Source organism: Ceratotherium simum, chromosome 8 (genome assembly GCF_057802395.1).
Source record: "Ceratotherium simum simum isolate JZ-2026a chromosome 8, ASM5780239v1, whole genome shotgun sequence".
Classification (NCBI taxonomy): Eukaryota; Metazoa; Chordata; class Mammalia; order Perissodactyla; family Rhinocerotidae; genus Ceratotherium; species Ceratotherium simum.
The window spans coordinates 4,036,700-4,052,039 of NC_141907.1; the positions used below are offsets into that span (position 1 = coordinate 4,036,700).

A 15,340-nucleotide genomic window follows, 5' to 3' on the forward strand; every position below is an offset into this window, starting at 1 on the left:
GGTTTGGAATGAACACGCCCTGCTGGCTGGATTCCGAGTGGACGTTACGCTCGGCCTTCCCGGATTGGGCCCGACTGGACCGCGGATGCGGCCGCTGTCAGTCCTGCCACCCCGCGGGGCCCCCGCCCCACCCCGCCCCGCCCCACCCCGCCCCACCTCCCTTTGTTTCTCCCGGCCCCGCCCCCTCCTCGCAGCTCGCTCCCCATTGGCCGGGGGGCGGGCCCTGAGCGCCGGGCGCCGCCGGGGGCGGGGCTGAGGGGCCGCGGGCGGGGCGAGTGCGCCTGCGCGGTGCCCCAGCCCGGCCGCAGTCCTGCGCCGGCTGCTGCTCCGCGCGGACCCGAGCCCGAGCCGGACGGAGACGGGCTGAGGCGGCGGCGAGGCGGCCCCGCCCCGGGGCTCCATTGTTGCGGCGGCCGCGGCTCTGCCGGCTGCTCGGCTCCGCTCCTCGGTCCCGGCGCCGCCGGCAAGGAGCGAGCGCTGCGGAAGCGGCGGCCTGAGGTGAGGCGGCGGCGGCGGGGCCGGGCCGGGCGGGGGTCCCGGGGCCGGGCGGGGTCCCCAGGTGGGCAGGGGTCCCGGGCCTGGCGGGCGGGGGACCCAGGGCGAGGTGCCAGCCGGGCGGAGGTCCAGGGGCCGGACGGGGGTTTCAGGGGCCGGACGGGGGTTTCAGGGGCCGGACGGGGGTTTCAGGGCAGGGTAGGGGCCAAGGGGTCAGACGAGTTCCAGGGACCGGGCAGGGGTCCCCAGGTGGGCAGGGGTCCCGGGCCGGGCGGGCGGGGACCCAAGGCGAGGTTCCTGGCCGGGTGGGGATCTCGGGGCCGGGCGGGGGTCCAGGGCCCGGGCGGGGATCCTGGAGCCGGGCAGGGGTCCCTGGGCCGGGTGTGGCAGGTCCGAGGGGGCCGCGGGGTCGCCGCCCGAGGTGATGGGGCCGCCCTGAGCGCCAGCGGGATGGGGCCGGGGCCGGGGCCGGGGCCGGGACTGAGCGTCTGTCGGCGCCTGGGCGCCCGGGCATTGTCTCGGCCTCGGGTGGAACCGAGGAGGCTCTGTGCCTGCGTGAATCCGCGCGGGGGTCCTGGTCACCCTGAGGGGGGCACTGTCTCGGCCCCCACTCCCCCGTGATGCGGCTGGTTCCCCGTGTGTCTCCGGGGGTGGCTCTGCGTGGGCCCCGCGCGTGGGGAATCCCGGCCACCCTGCGAGTGGGAGACTTTCTGTCCCCGCTCGCGCCGTGGTGTGAGTGGTCCCCTGTGTCTCCTGGAGGTGACTGCGTGGACCCTCGATCGTGGGGTCCTGGGCACCCTGAGATGAGGGCTCTTTCTCGCCACTCCCCCCACGACTGGTTCACTGCGTGTTGTGGGTCACCGAGGGTGGCTGCGTGGCCCCGCGCGCGTGGTGTCCTGGCCAGCCAGAGCCCCGGTCCTCCCCCCGCGGCTTGTCGGGGTGTGATCCCGCCCCTGGCGCGCCCCCTCGTGTGCGGGTGTGTGTGGGGGGTTCCTAGTGTCGAGGGGTGCTTGTGCGGGTCGCGGCGTCCGTCGAGGCGTAGCGGGCTGCGCGGGGGGCGCAGTTGGACTGGTGGGACCGCCGACCCGCTGTTTTATTTATTGCCTTACTTGCCAAGTGAGCAGAAGCGGGGAGCGCGCCGCTGGGCTGCCCCTGTCCCCGGCCGCGACCCCGGGGAGCGCGGGGCTGTCACCGCGCCCGGGGACCGCGCGTCAGGCCGCCGCGTTTCCTGCTCCGGCGCTGGGCTCGGCCGGCGGGAGCCGGCGCTGATTGGAGGCAGCCCAGCCCCTCTGCCCGGCGCTTCTTGATTTCTTCCGTTAGGGCTGGGAAGAAAAAAAAATCTGGAAAGCCAGATTTAACTTTGCTGCTCTCGGCGCCTGGAGAGCGGAGGAAACTCTCCCAAGAATTTGGCGGGCTGGAAAATGCGTTTGAAGGAGGAGAATCCACACCCACGGAATGAGCCAAGGCGGTTAGAGTTAGAGGTCAGGTTTACTAAGGGACAGCAAGGGTGAAGTTGTGGGTGGGGAAACTCAGATTTCAGCCTGAAGTCAAGACCTGATGCTGCTCGGCAGGGTCTGGATCTCTCAGCCACTTCTGTAAAGTGGAGTCATTCATTTACCCTCTCATACAGCGTTTTAAAACACCTATTATGTCCCAGGATGATTCTCTTCCCTGAGGGATGCAAAGTCGAGCAAGACAGTCCTTCCCTTTTAAGAGTGTTCTGGTCCAAGACAAAAGACTGAGCTGTAGGCACAAGTGGCTCTAATATCCAGACTGAAGTTTTTTGTGCACAAGATGGTATATAAATAACAGGAATACAAGGCAAAAATGTGGGAATAACTGCAGCTGTCATTGTTGGAAAGTCCAGACTACATGCAGGCCCTTCCTTATTTGCCTTCTCCCTCTGGACTCTTCCCCTCTCCCCCCTGCGCCCAGCTGGGTCATTCTAGCTCCTGTTACCTGTTCTTATGGTCTCAGCTTAGGTGACCTTTGCTCTCTGGAGCCTTCCCTGAAATCCTTGTGTCCTGTCCTCTGAGAGCCGTGGTCTTCGAAGACTGAGTGGTCAGCCATAGTGCAGCCTGATAAGTGCTCTGATAGAGGTGGGAGCAGTTGTACCCAGAGCCAGGGAGAGGTGTCTAAATGAGAGGTCCTTTTTCTCTCCCACCGGTCCAGGTGTTTCATGTGATTTAATCTGCAGTGCTTCAACTCTCCTAAGGGTTTCTAGATTAATATTTGCTGTTACTTCCTAGTGTTTGCTGCACAGCTTGAAGGACTTGATTAGGATTTATTGGGTCTAATTCTGCCTGTAGAATTAACTTACATTTTGTTCCTGCAGAGCCAACCCCTCTGGGCTTTGATTTCCTCATCTTGAGGGTGTTAAACGAGGTAAGAACCTTCTCAGTCCTAAACTTGCAGTTCTTTCAACCAAATATAGCAGAGGAAAGTTCTCTGAGTGACAGTGGTATAAATAATCAAGATCTTTGAAAATGTAGCTTCTAAAGTGGAAGTTCTTTTTCTTTTCAAAGAGTTTAGTTGCGTAAGTGTGTATTTTGTCTCAGAGTTAAAGACCAGAGTCTATGATGGAAACTTAAGCAACTTTTTGATATGGTCTTGCATAGTCTTCATAATTATGTCTTACTTGCAACATCTGTGCTATATCAAATTGGTTTGATGTTTTCTTTAATGAAGTTGTTGGATGCAGAGCTCTTGTCAGGGGCATTTCGCTGATCTTTTGAGTGTCATATGAAGTCGGCCAACTGTGGGTTTCTGTATGTCCCAGTCTGTAACAGAGATTTTATTCTGGGGAGTCTGAAATAAATGGAATTTTGGGAGTGCCTTGAGTAGGTGTATGTGGCTTTGTATAATGGTTTAAAGCGTAGTTTAAAATGATTACTTGCAAAAAATTGCATCATATGTTAAATGACCTATAAGGAAGCTCCAATTCTAAGGAATATAGTAATTAATCCATTAAAATAGTAATATCCCTTCCAATTTATCCTTTTAGTGAGATGGGAATTTGGCGTGCTCGATTTTCTTAGAGCCGCATGTCTCTGTCTGTAGCAAGGATGCACAATTTTGTCTGTGATTCTTATTTGGATGATTACAGGGATTAAAAATAGAAGATAGCTGTTTGGTCAAGTACCGATGCTAATAAACTACGGTTTTTACTTAACGCAGTAGGATTTTTGTCTTTATTTTGGTTTGCAGTCTTTCCTTAATTTTTTTTAAGAAAGTGCTTTATTACATGTTCCACATGGTTTGTTTTGTTAGGGATCTTATTTTAGGAGGGGTCTTCAGAAATTCAGCTGGATTTTCTTTGTGGTTTTCTTAGATTGTATTAATGTTTTCACTGAAACTTAACCACTTAATGCTTGTTGTGCGAGAGTATTATTTGTTTTGTAGCAGGCCTGATTTTTATATGGATTAAATGAGAAGGGGTCTTTCATGGGAGGGAATGCCTGGGGATGGAGAAGATAGAGTTGGAATTCTACGTTTCAAAATTGTCCTCTAGTTCTTCACTGAAGAAAGAGAGTAAACCTTGCTCTTCCCTGGGGGCCCAAACAGAGAGCTTAATCCACCCCCCAAGTACTCCTTGGTTTAATGTCATTGGTGTGGTGGCCTAGAGATTTGATGTGGCTGTTAGGAGACCCATGCTCTAAAGAACAGTTGGTGCTTTCCTTTTTTTTAAGATTATGATATTCTATAAATCACCTTTTTCCTTTGAGTATTATTTGCCTGGAACTGGAAGTTCAGAGATAAATTTTTCTTTTTCTTTTTTTTTTTGTGAGGAAGATCAGCCCTGAGCTAACATCCATGCTAATCCTCGTCTTTTTGCTGAGGAAGACCGGCTCTGAGCTAACATCTATTGCCAATCCTCCTCCTTTTTTTCCCCAAAGCCCCAGTAGATAGTTGTATGTCATAGATGCACATCCTTCTAGTTGCTGTATGTGGGACGCAGCCTCAGCATGGCCGGAGAAGCGGTGCTTCGGTGCGCGCCCGGGATCCGAACCTGGGCCGCCGGTAGCGGAGCGCACGCACTTAACCGCTAAGCCACGGGGCTGGCCCAAGATAAATTTTTCTTAGACTGTAAATCTAAGTCTTTGATATTAACCCTGGCTCACCCCCTGCCACCTGTTCCCCATCACGTGCCAAATGGTTTTTTCTTATTTCTTGTCCATTTTAACGATCTTATTGTATGAGTGTCTGTTATTGCAGGCTACCTCGGAACCTTTTTGGATGTTGACAGGGCGTAAATATAAATAATATGTTAAAGGTAACTTACTCCAGTTCTTGTGGACAGGAGACTTGATTAGTAACTGGCCCTATTAATGCTTTCCGTAAGTCTGCGTTCCTCTCTGAACTTCAGTCCCCTCATCTGTAAAGTGGAGTTGTTAGTAATACCTGTCCTATCTAGCTCAAGAGATTGTTTTGAGGATAAGATGAAACCATGAATGTAATGGAATTTTGTAAGTTGTAAAATATTATGTTGCCAAGGATTTTTTAAAAATGCCTCATTGAGAATTTAATGAATCTGCGTTTCTCTTTAAAACTCCAAATGTTTGATACACATGATCCTTTTCTTTTTTTTTTTCCCCCTAAGCCCCAGTAGATAGTTGTATGTCATAGCTGCACATCCTTCTAGTTGCTGTATGTGGGACGTGGCCTCAGCATGGCGGGAGAAGCGGTGCGTAGGTGCGCGCCCGGGATCCGAACCGGGCCGCCAGTAGCGGAGCGCGCGCTTTTCCGCTAAGCCGCAGGGCCAGCCCCAGATGATCCTTAATTTGAGGTATGTTAGGCAGCTTCTTTTAGGATTGTTTTCTATCTTTAATTGGCAAATAATGTTTGATATTTTAGCATTTGGGGGAAACATCAAATTCAAGTTTCAGTTCCGTTAATCTTTGTAAGCGAGACTATTGAATGTGCATAGTTTAGCCTTTAATAGTCTCTTCAAATATGTACACTCCCACGAACCGTCCTTTAATGAAGCATAATTTCTTGACGTTTCCGTTCCTGAGTGGCCTGTCCTGAGATTGGGGAAGGCAGTGGGCAGTCCGAGGTCAGGGTCAGCAGAGTGTTTGCCCGTTCGCGGGTGGAGTATGCGCAGGCGTGGGCAGCAGGCATCAGCAGGAACCTGGCTTCGGCTCCAGGGAGCTTTTCTAGGCCCTCCTCTCCTCAGGCCACTTGGGAAGCTGTTCATGGAGAGTGTCTCCCATCCACCAGGCAGCTCTGCTTCTCTCTTTCTCCTGCCTCTTCTTCCCCTGCACCAGTTTCTCCTGAGAGCCTCTGATCTCCCAAGCGTCGGCAGTGGGAGGAATACAAAGACTAATAAAATAAAATACAGCTCTGGTCCTCAGAGAATTTACATTTTGTACACAGATGTTAAGTAATACCATACAGTCAACAAGCATTTATATGGATGGTTTACCTGTGGTGTGCCCAAGTTCCGTGCCAGCTGTGGAGATACAGAGGTGGGATGCGGTGACTCACAGGTGAAGAGCTGGGGGCTCACAGTCTGGCAGGGGCAGCAGACCTGGATATGATTTCAGCGCAGTATAGTCAGCGCTGCCATAGGCACATAGGGGAGTTTGGGGGCCGGGTTGGGGCACACGGTCTGGGATTTATTCTCCTACATGCTTCTTAGAGCTTACCAGAGAAGACAGGTATTGGTAGGTGTATAAGTAAAAGGAGGGGCAGTGAAGTACCTGAATTGGGAAGTTTATAATTCCCCAAATCTGTATTTCTCAGAACAAGTCTATAATCTGTTGTTTTGGATGGCGTATGGCCATCCCTGTCTTTTGATTTAAGGAAGTCAGTTGACTCTTGTTGAATATTGACAATGTGACAGACACTCTGCTGGATCTTGTCACATATATCACTCTGTGAGTTTCCTATTGCTGCTGTAACAAATTGCCACAAACTTAGTGGCATGAAACAACAGAAATATATTATCTCACAGTTCTGTAGGTTAGAAGTCTGACTTGGGTCTCACCAGGCCAAAAACAAAGTGTCGGCAGGGCTGTGTTCCTTACTGGAGACCATGGGGGAGAATTGCTTGCAAGCTCGTTCAGATTGTTGGCCAAATATAGTTCCTGACAGCTGTAGGACTGACGCCCCTGTTTCCTTGCTGGCTGTCAGCTGGGGGGCCACCCTCAGCTCCTAGGGGCCTCTTTCTGGTCCTTGCCCATAACCCTCTGATCCCAGAACCAGCAAGGACCGTGAATTCTGCTCCCGCTCTCTCACTTCCCCTTCTGCTGCATGCATCTCTCTTCTACCTGGAGAAGGGTCTTGCTATTAAGGGCTCACGTGATTAGACCCACCTAGGTAACCCAGGATAGTCTCCCTATCTAAGGTCAGTAGCAGAGTCCCTTTTGCCATGTGATGTGACATTGTCACAGGTTCCAGAGATTAGGGCATGGACGTCTTTGGGAGCCATTATTCCGCCTTTCACAATTACCCAATCCGTTTATGACAACATCCAATGAAGTTGTTATTGTTACCCTCAGTTAACAAATAAATAAACTAAGGCACCAACATTCTAAACAGGTTGGCAGGGACCGTTAAGATCCCTGTTAAATGACAAAACTGTTCTTCAGGCTCGCTCTTGAGCTGATGGTGAGATTTGCACCAGTGAGACAAGTCAGTCAGAAGCGGAGCTAAATTTTGTGTTTTGGAGTATTTAAATGGTCCTCTCTGATTACAGAAGTTTTGCCAAGAAGTCATTAGAGTAATTCCGCTATTGGAAGAAACACCCATGTGGAGAATTTGGGACCTTGCCTTTTCGAGGTTTATATGAAGGACTCTTTCTTCATGGGGTGAAGAGTGCATGATTCCATGTCCGTTTCTAGAATGGAAACAGCTGAGTCAAGCCAATTGGGATTCACATTCCTGAGTTTTAGAGAATCTGTTTCAAGGCTGAAGCAAAGCCCAATAAACAAAGTTTGTACCTTCCCTGATGTTAGGAATGAGGTGCATCTTGTGGTCACGGAAACAACTGGTGATGGTTACCAAGTGTTTAAGACCAGGCGTGACCTCATTTTTTTCCTTTACAATAAATGACAAGCTCTGATTTTAAATAAACTTCGTGAAAGAAACCAGAATCTATAATCCTAAGGCTTTTAACCTGGCCTTCAGGAATTTATGCACTGCCGGAAATCCTGTGCAAAAATTTTGTGTGTCTGTGCCTATGCGTGTGTTTACTGGGGAGAGGATTTATAGCTTTCCATTCATTTTCAAAGGGGTTGGATTCCAAAAAGTTTAAGAACACAGTGCTTAATGTGATATTCTTGCTAGTCAAGTATCAGATTTTGTTTAAAGATTAAATACCCATTTTCAACAGTTATACGGGCGCATAGTTTTAAGAGTCAAAAGTTCCACAAAGCTTAGAACAAAAAAAACAGCAATCACCTACTCCGCCCTTCTCCACCCTGATTCCTGCTCCCCAGAGGCCACCCCTTTTAACGTTTTAGGTATTTCCTCCAGAGTTTGTGTGTGAGAGATATCCTTCCGCGAAGAAGACCGTTTAGGTCACTTATCCTGTGCCCTCCCCACTGCCCACTTTCTCCGTGTCCTCTCAGTATAATGATGTTAAAGGTTTTGGTGAAATATTCAGCAGCACCTATGATGATTATGGAAATATTATTCACAGCTAAGATATTTAGTCTATTTTGATTATATTTCCTTTCTTTCATAGTTTTTTCTTTTTCCTAGAGTTGATAATTGCCCTGCTTTGTTTTGCTTAGTTTTCCTTTTATCTGTTATCTCTTCACTCCCCCCCCCCCCCCCCCGCCATGTAAATCTCCTCTCAGTACATTCACTTGCATCAGGAAATCATCCATTTTACCCCTTTCTTAGGATAATTCTTCCCAAACCTCTCATTCTGCCTGCTTTCCTCTAAATTGGTTGCTTTCTAGGCCTGCTCACACCTGTCCTCTTAGATTGTCCCTATCACCCTGAGAATTCCTTTCACCTCTTTCCGGGTAAGATGCTTCCTTTTTTGTTTTTGGTGAGCAAGATTGGCCCTGAGCTAACATCTCTGCACATCTTCCTCTAGTTAGTATGTGGGACACCGCCACAGCATGGCTTGATGGGTGGTGTAGGTCCACGCCCGGGATCCAAACCTGCAAACCCTGGGCTGCTGAAGAAGAGCGTGCCAAACTTAACCACTACACCTCCGGGGTGGCTCCAAGATGCCTCCTTTTTAAGTTTTCTCTCTTAGTTTGGTCGAGTATGTTCACCAGTAGCTTTCTAAGAAATAATTATTTTGAGATCTGGTATGATGTTTGAATATTTTACTCTCATTTAATTGGTAGTTTGGCTGAGTATAGAATTCTGGGTTAGAAATCATTTTCCTGCAGAATTTTGCAGCCGCTGCTGAATTATTTCCAGCTTTGAAGGTGACGGTTGGTCGATGTGTCCAAAGCCATTCCTTGTGTGTGACCTGCATTTTCCTCTGTGTCATCTTTTAGGCTCTTCTTGTTCTTCTCGGTGTTTGGAAGTTTCACGAGGGTGGTGCCGTGATGTGGGTCTTGTTTTTGTTCATTGTGTTGGGCACTTGGTGGGCCTGTTCCATCTGTAAGCTCCTGTCCTCTGTTGTGAACGTGAGTTCTCCTGAACCTCTTCTGTTTTCTTCTAGTTCCATTTCTTTGTCTTTTTGTTTTCCTTTTTGGGAGATATCTTCAACTTTTTCTCTAAACCCTACTATGAATTTTTTATTGCTATGATTTTTTTTTAAATTTCGAGAGCTCCTTTATAGCCCCTGAAAATATTTTTTAAAAAATGCCATCCTTTCTTGTTTCAAGGATGTGGTCATATGTGGTTTTATTGTGCTCCACATCCTGGGGGAAAGGTTTATTTTTTAATGGCTTTTTGGCTTGACTATCTAGTAAAGCATGAAGTATTTGATAGTAGCTTCATGACACTACTATAGTTTGAAGGGAAAATTACCTTTTAATCCAGGATCTCTTCTCCAATATGGAAAAAAGACAACTTTCAGTCTTTGAAGGTAGCAGATGATAGCCTTTGTATGTCCTGAAACACCTCCGTTTTCCCTCCATCATCACATTGTAGCTAAATTTTGCCCTCTACTTTGCATACTGAAGATTGTCCATTCAGTGTTCTGGGCGGTGCTGCATCAGCAAGTTCAGAGTTGAAATTCTTACTTCACCTAGCGTGCTTGTAGGTGATTGTGGTGTGCAGTGTTGCTGGAGACGGTAGCATTGAGAAAGCTCCTTTTTTGGGTCATTTTTTTAATCATAAAAATGATTAAGAAAAGGAAAAAGAAGTGGTAATGATGATGAATTGTTGTTCTGGACATTAGATGATGGGTGACAGACTAGGGGTATGTTTAGCCATGGTAGGTGGAGCTAGGTTTGGGGGCTATCTGGTCTGGAACTTTCTGTCAGAAGTAGTTTATAGAAATGGCTTCTTGAGGGGCCGGCCTGGCGGTATAGTGGTTGGGTTCTTGTGCTCTGCTTTGGCGGCCTGGGGTTCACAGGTTCGGATCCTGGGTTCAGACCTACATACCACTCATCAAATCATGCTGTGGCGGCGTCCCACGTACAAAGTAGAGGAAGATTGGCACAGATGTGGGCCAATTTTCCTCAAGCAAAAAGAGGAAGATTGCCAGTGGGCGTTAGCTCAGGGCCAATCTTCCTCACCAAAAAAAAAAAAAAAAAAGATATGGCTTCTTGGGAGCAGGGCACAGTGCCTAGTGGGTGTTTGATGAAGAGATTTGCAACAGATGTCTAAAAAGGAAAGGAGGATACATCTGAAAATTGTTTCGGAGTTCTACATTTTAAATGACTTTTGAAACCTGTAAAGGGTTTTCCCAAACGTTTGCCGCATATGATTCTTGGTTACTTTAGCTCTCAGATGTGGAAACAGTGAAAGTGACGAGCAGGGTGAGTCTGGAGGACATTTGGCGTGATGTTTTCCTTTAAATCCCCTCCTCCCAATTAATTCATATTTGTGTATTGGGAGGTCATAAGTTACTTGAGATTTTTCTCCGGATGGGTTAATTATTTGAATTTCCTGTTCTTGAAGAGTGATCCTCTGTGTTAGTTTGTTCAGGCTGCTAGAACAGAATACCGTAGACTGGGTGGCTTGTAAACAACAGAAGTTTATTTCTCGCAGTTCTGGAAGCTGGGAGTCCAGGATCAAGGCGCTAGCTGGTTCTCTGTCTGGTGTGGGCCCTCTTTCTGATTTGTAGATGGCTGTCTTTTTGCTGTGTCCTCACGTGGTGGAAGGGGCAAGGGAGTCCTTGGGGGTCATTATATAAGGGCCCCACTCCCATTCATGGGGATTTCACCCTCATGACCTAATCACCTCCCAAAGACCCCACCTCCTAATACTGTCACATGGGGTTAGGTTTCAACATACATGTTTTGAGGGGGCACAGACATTCAGTCTGTAGGGCCCTCTACGAAGCTCTGATGCGCTGTGTCTTTATGATAAAAGAGACTAAGTGGTTCAAAGAGAAGACTAATGTGAATGTTAAAGTTAAAGCCTTGGAGGTCTCTGTCACGCCACCGTCATCACCAGCACTGTTTGTCGAGGGCCGAGTGCTTGCTGTGTCCCAGGCGCTGTGCCAAATGCTTTCCATCTGTATCTCTTTTAATCTTCTCATCAACTCTGTGGGATAGGTAATGTCCTCATTTGGCAGGTGACAGAATGAGATGAAAGACTCCTGGTGACTATAGTTAATAACACTGTATTGTATATTTGAAACTTGCTAAGAGAGTAGATCTTAAAAGTTCTCATCACAAGACACATGTAACTATGTGTGGTGGTGGATGTTAACTAGGCTTATTGTGGTGATCATTTCGCAGTATATACATATATCAAATCATTGTTGTACACCAGAAACTAATACAATATGTCAATTATATCTCAATTTTAAAAAATAAGATGAAGAGACATTAACTTCTTAAGGTCACATAGTAAGAGGAATTCAAACTCTGACCCCAGAGCCTGAGCTTGTGACGAGCATGCTGCTCGGCCTGTTTATTTGTGAGGGCTTTTTGGTGTCGTGACGCTGAGTTGACTGGTGTGCCTAAGAACTGATAGGAGGGAGCTCTTCACGGCACAGCCGTGAACAGAGCCAGCGACTCCTGATTGGCAGCTGTTGACCTGCAGGGCGCTCCTTGTAGTACTGGCCAGGCTTCGGTGTCTGTCCCCTTCTGCATGCGTTCAGTCATTCATTCAGTAGTTATTGAGTGCCTAGTCTGCACATGTCGAGGAGTCCCCAGCCCAGGTGGCACATAGGGTACACACAGAGAGAGGCAGATGTGTATTGAGTTGACTGTTTAGGCTTTGACAGATGCTATCAGAAAGGTCTGAAGAAAATGCTTGGGGACTTCAGAGGGAGAGTGTGTTTCTGAAAGGGAGTGGGGGGAAGGCACCACAGAGAAGGTGGTTTTGACTTGACCTGAGAAGGAGGAGTTGGGTTTCCACAGTGGCATTGAGCAGCCGGGCTTTCTCTGCTCTCAAAAGATCTCAGCCAGCCAGTCTCACTTGGATGGCTTTTCCTGAATTCTCTTTATTTTTTAGTGCAGTGCCATAAGTTATCATCGCAGAAAAAGGAGTCATCTATCTGTCGTTACTGTTCTACAAGTCGTGTGCTTAGTTGTCAGTGTTTGGCAGATTGGAGCAGCGTGGGCTGTGAGGGAAGAGCCGGTGCCTCCCACCTGCGTGGCCATCAGCCAGGCACGGCACAGGGAGGTGTTGTCCTAGCCTGTGGCCGAGAGCCTCCAGCCGCACGTTGCTTGGAGAGTATGAAGAGGCTGCTGCCCAGAGTGGGAGACTTTGCACCTGGAAAGACAAGGCACAGGATACTTAGTCCGTTCCCTGAATGAGAGAACCTCCCAGAACAAAAGGGTTTTTACGGATTCCCACCCTGCCTCCTCCCCAAAACGGAACCATCCTTTGTACCACAGTGGAAAGCGTTTCTTTTTTTTTTTTTTTTTTTAAAGATTTTATTTATTTTTTGCCCCCAAAGCCCCAGTAGATAGTTGTATGTCACAGCTGCACACCATTCTAGTTGCTGTATGTGGGACTCGGCCTCAGGCTGGACAGAGAAGTGGTGCCTCGATGCGCACCCGGGATCCAAACCCGGGCCGCCAGCATCGCAGCGCGCGCACTTAACCACCAAGCCACAGGGCCAGCCCAGGAAAGCGTTTCTGAAACCTCTGAAATACCAGTGATCTGTCAGCTGTCCATTGAGCCTTCAGGAGAGCAACCAGGTGTGATGGGAGAAACACAGGGCCCACCAGACCTGGATTGGTATTCTGGCTCTGCAGTTTTTTAGCAGTGTGGAATCTTGGGCAAGTCATTTAACTTTCTTTGAGTTTCTTATATAAAATGGGAAATATTATACCTGTTTCATAAAGGTAAACACATGAACACGATAATCAATAGAAGGTGCTTTGTATGTGTGAGGTATACAGTGAGCACTGCATGAAATGTCCTGATCGGCATGACTGATAGTGATTACAGCTTTTACTCATTGAGAAGCTGGTGAAATATTTCACCCGGCCTGGGTAGTTGTGGTAGAAGCTAATGAAAGATCTTAGAAGATGACCTGAGGAGCCGCTCTGCAGAGGAAAGAAGCGGGATTTGTTATGATCAAGTAGGTGAAATGTGGATCGTTTATTTATGACCAGATGCCTGCTTTATCTCAAGCCTCACAGAATCGTATAAAACAGAGCTCAGGTTACTGTGTTGGGGTGGGGTTGGTGGCGGTTTACATTTAGCTAAGGCCGCTGGTGGGAAACACACTGATGTTAGGTGAGAAACCTCGGACTATGAAGCAGAACTGAATCCGGATTCTGGCTCTGTGACTTGAACTGTGATCTGCTGTGTAAAGGAAGGGACTCGCAACCCAAAAATCTTTCTTGTTACAGCAAGGAAAGGATTGGAGGGTCTGCATTGGTTTCTATGCTGTAGTTCATTTAAAATGATCCTGAAGCATCTGGACTGGAAGAAGACTTTTGATTTCTGTAATTTCTACAGCTTTACCGTCCTGGAACAATTGCATGATTTGAAGATTTTTGGGTCACGTTGTCCAGCTACCTGTTTTGGAGCAATTTTATACACACATGTTTGTTTAAATATTTTGGATGTTATAGAAATGTACATGCAGAGTAAAAAGCTGAAGATCGCATCCCTCCTTCTCTAGAGGAGACCACTGTTAGTAGTTAAGCATGTAGTCCAGATGTTTTTTGTGTGTATGTATATATTTAATAATATTTAACATTTATTTGTTTAGTTAACACATTTATTGAACTCCCCCTCTGTGGCAACTCATTTTCTTTGTAGAGCAGTTCTATTATTGTGACCTTTTTACAGTGAGGAAACTGAGGCACAGAGAGGTTGGGGGCCTTGTCCAACATCACACAGCCAGTAAGTGTTGGTGTTAGGGTAGGAACCCAGGCAGTCTGGTCCCAGAGCTCGTAACGATTATTCTGGATTGCCTCTGGAAACCTCATGACTGCCTTGCAAAGCTTGCCTCCAACAGGAGTTCACTTGATGTTTGTCAGAGTGGTATAGATGAGGTCTCTCTAAACCTGAATCTTGGGCTCATTCCACACCCTGGCTAGGCCTCTTAAGGACCGAGTGGAGAGAGGGGCTCTTCAGGCTGATCTCGCTACTTGGAAGTGGAAGTAGGAGAGAGGAACTTTGTCAGAAACAAGGCTGAGACGATGGGCTTACTCCTCTGAGAGAGGAGGAGCTGGAGCAGCCTGTGGCCGTGGCCACCTGGGTGGGCAAGGAAGAAGGAGGAGCTTTGCCCACGATGGGTGACCCTGACTGCAGAATGAGACCTCTCCCTTCCCCTCTGCTGGAGTGGATGGTAAGAGGGGTGAGACCCCGAACCATCAGTGTGCCGGGCTGGGCTGCCCCTCTCCCTTCCCCTCTGCTGGAGTGGATGGTAAGAGGGGTGAGACCCCGAACCATCAGTGTGCCGGGCTGGGCTGCCCCTCTCCCTTCCCCTCTCCTAGAGTGGATGGTAAGAGGGGTGTTCTCCCCCTGGGGGCCCAGTAAGTGCAGTGTCTGTACGTGTCCATCCCTGTCTGAATACAAGTGATGCAGTCACAGCCAGCCCAAATATTCCCACACAGCTTTTGTTTTTTTGGACAAAAGTTCAGTTTGACTCAGATACCTCTTCTGCTTATAACGATGCTACAGATTAAAGTTTTGTTTTTGATTGTGAAGAGGATTTAAGAGTGAGATAATATGGTGCATCCAAGTCTGCCGAAAACAGAAGTGTGGGGTAGTGTAGAACAGCCACTTCCTAATTACAGGTCATATAATTGAGAGCTAGAAGCCACCCCTGCCTAAGTTGGAAAATGGAAACAAATCTTGTCTTTGGGTAGCGCTCCGTCAGTCTGGATGCCATGGCATCTCGTGTGGATCAAAGGTGCCAGGGTACCCAGTCATCAGCCTTTTTCCCAGCGAGGTCGTTTCTCTCTGCAGGAGGGGGTCCAGGAGGAAGGAACTCACAGCTGTTGAGCACCCCATGTTTGTCAGCTACTTTACATAGAGTGTCCCGCTTAATACAATCTTGGAGGTAAATATTATTGTCACTAAAGATGAAGATAGAGGCTTAGAGATGTTAAGAAAGTTGCTCAAGTTCACATAATTGTAAGTGGAAAAATGAAATGTGTGGTGAACCCTGGGGTTTGACCTCAAAGCCCTTGATCTTTCCTTAATAGTTGGATACTTCCCTGGACGATGGGGAGTGACTAAGAACCCAAGTAATTGGGGTTTTGTGGAAGAGGGCCTGGGGGACATGATGCTCTCTGCAGACTTGGAATCTGCCACACTGGACTTCTAAATTACGTACTGACCA

General features: G+C 48.3%; 1 protein-coding gene across 4 annotated transcripts in view; it reads left to right on the top strand.

Annotated features, from left to right (window-relative positions):
* The first annotated feature begins 348 nt into the window (after positions 1-348).
* Positions 349-15,340, top strand: part of AFAP1 (actin filament associated protein 1) — a 163,402-nt gene continuing 148,410 nt past the window's right edge. For 2 of the 4 annotated variants that reach the window (XM_087434879.1, XM_087434875.1), the window contains exon 1: positions 355-498. The gene's annotated coding sequence lies outside the window, so the exon portion shown is untranslated. Of the gene's footprint in view, positions 499-2,830; positions 2,881-15,340 lie in introns of all 4 variants that reach the window. The other 2 variants (XM_087434878.1, XM_087434874.1) reach the window with 2 other exon arrangements.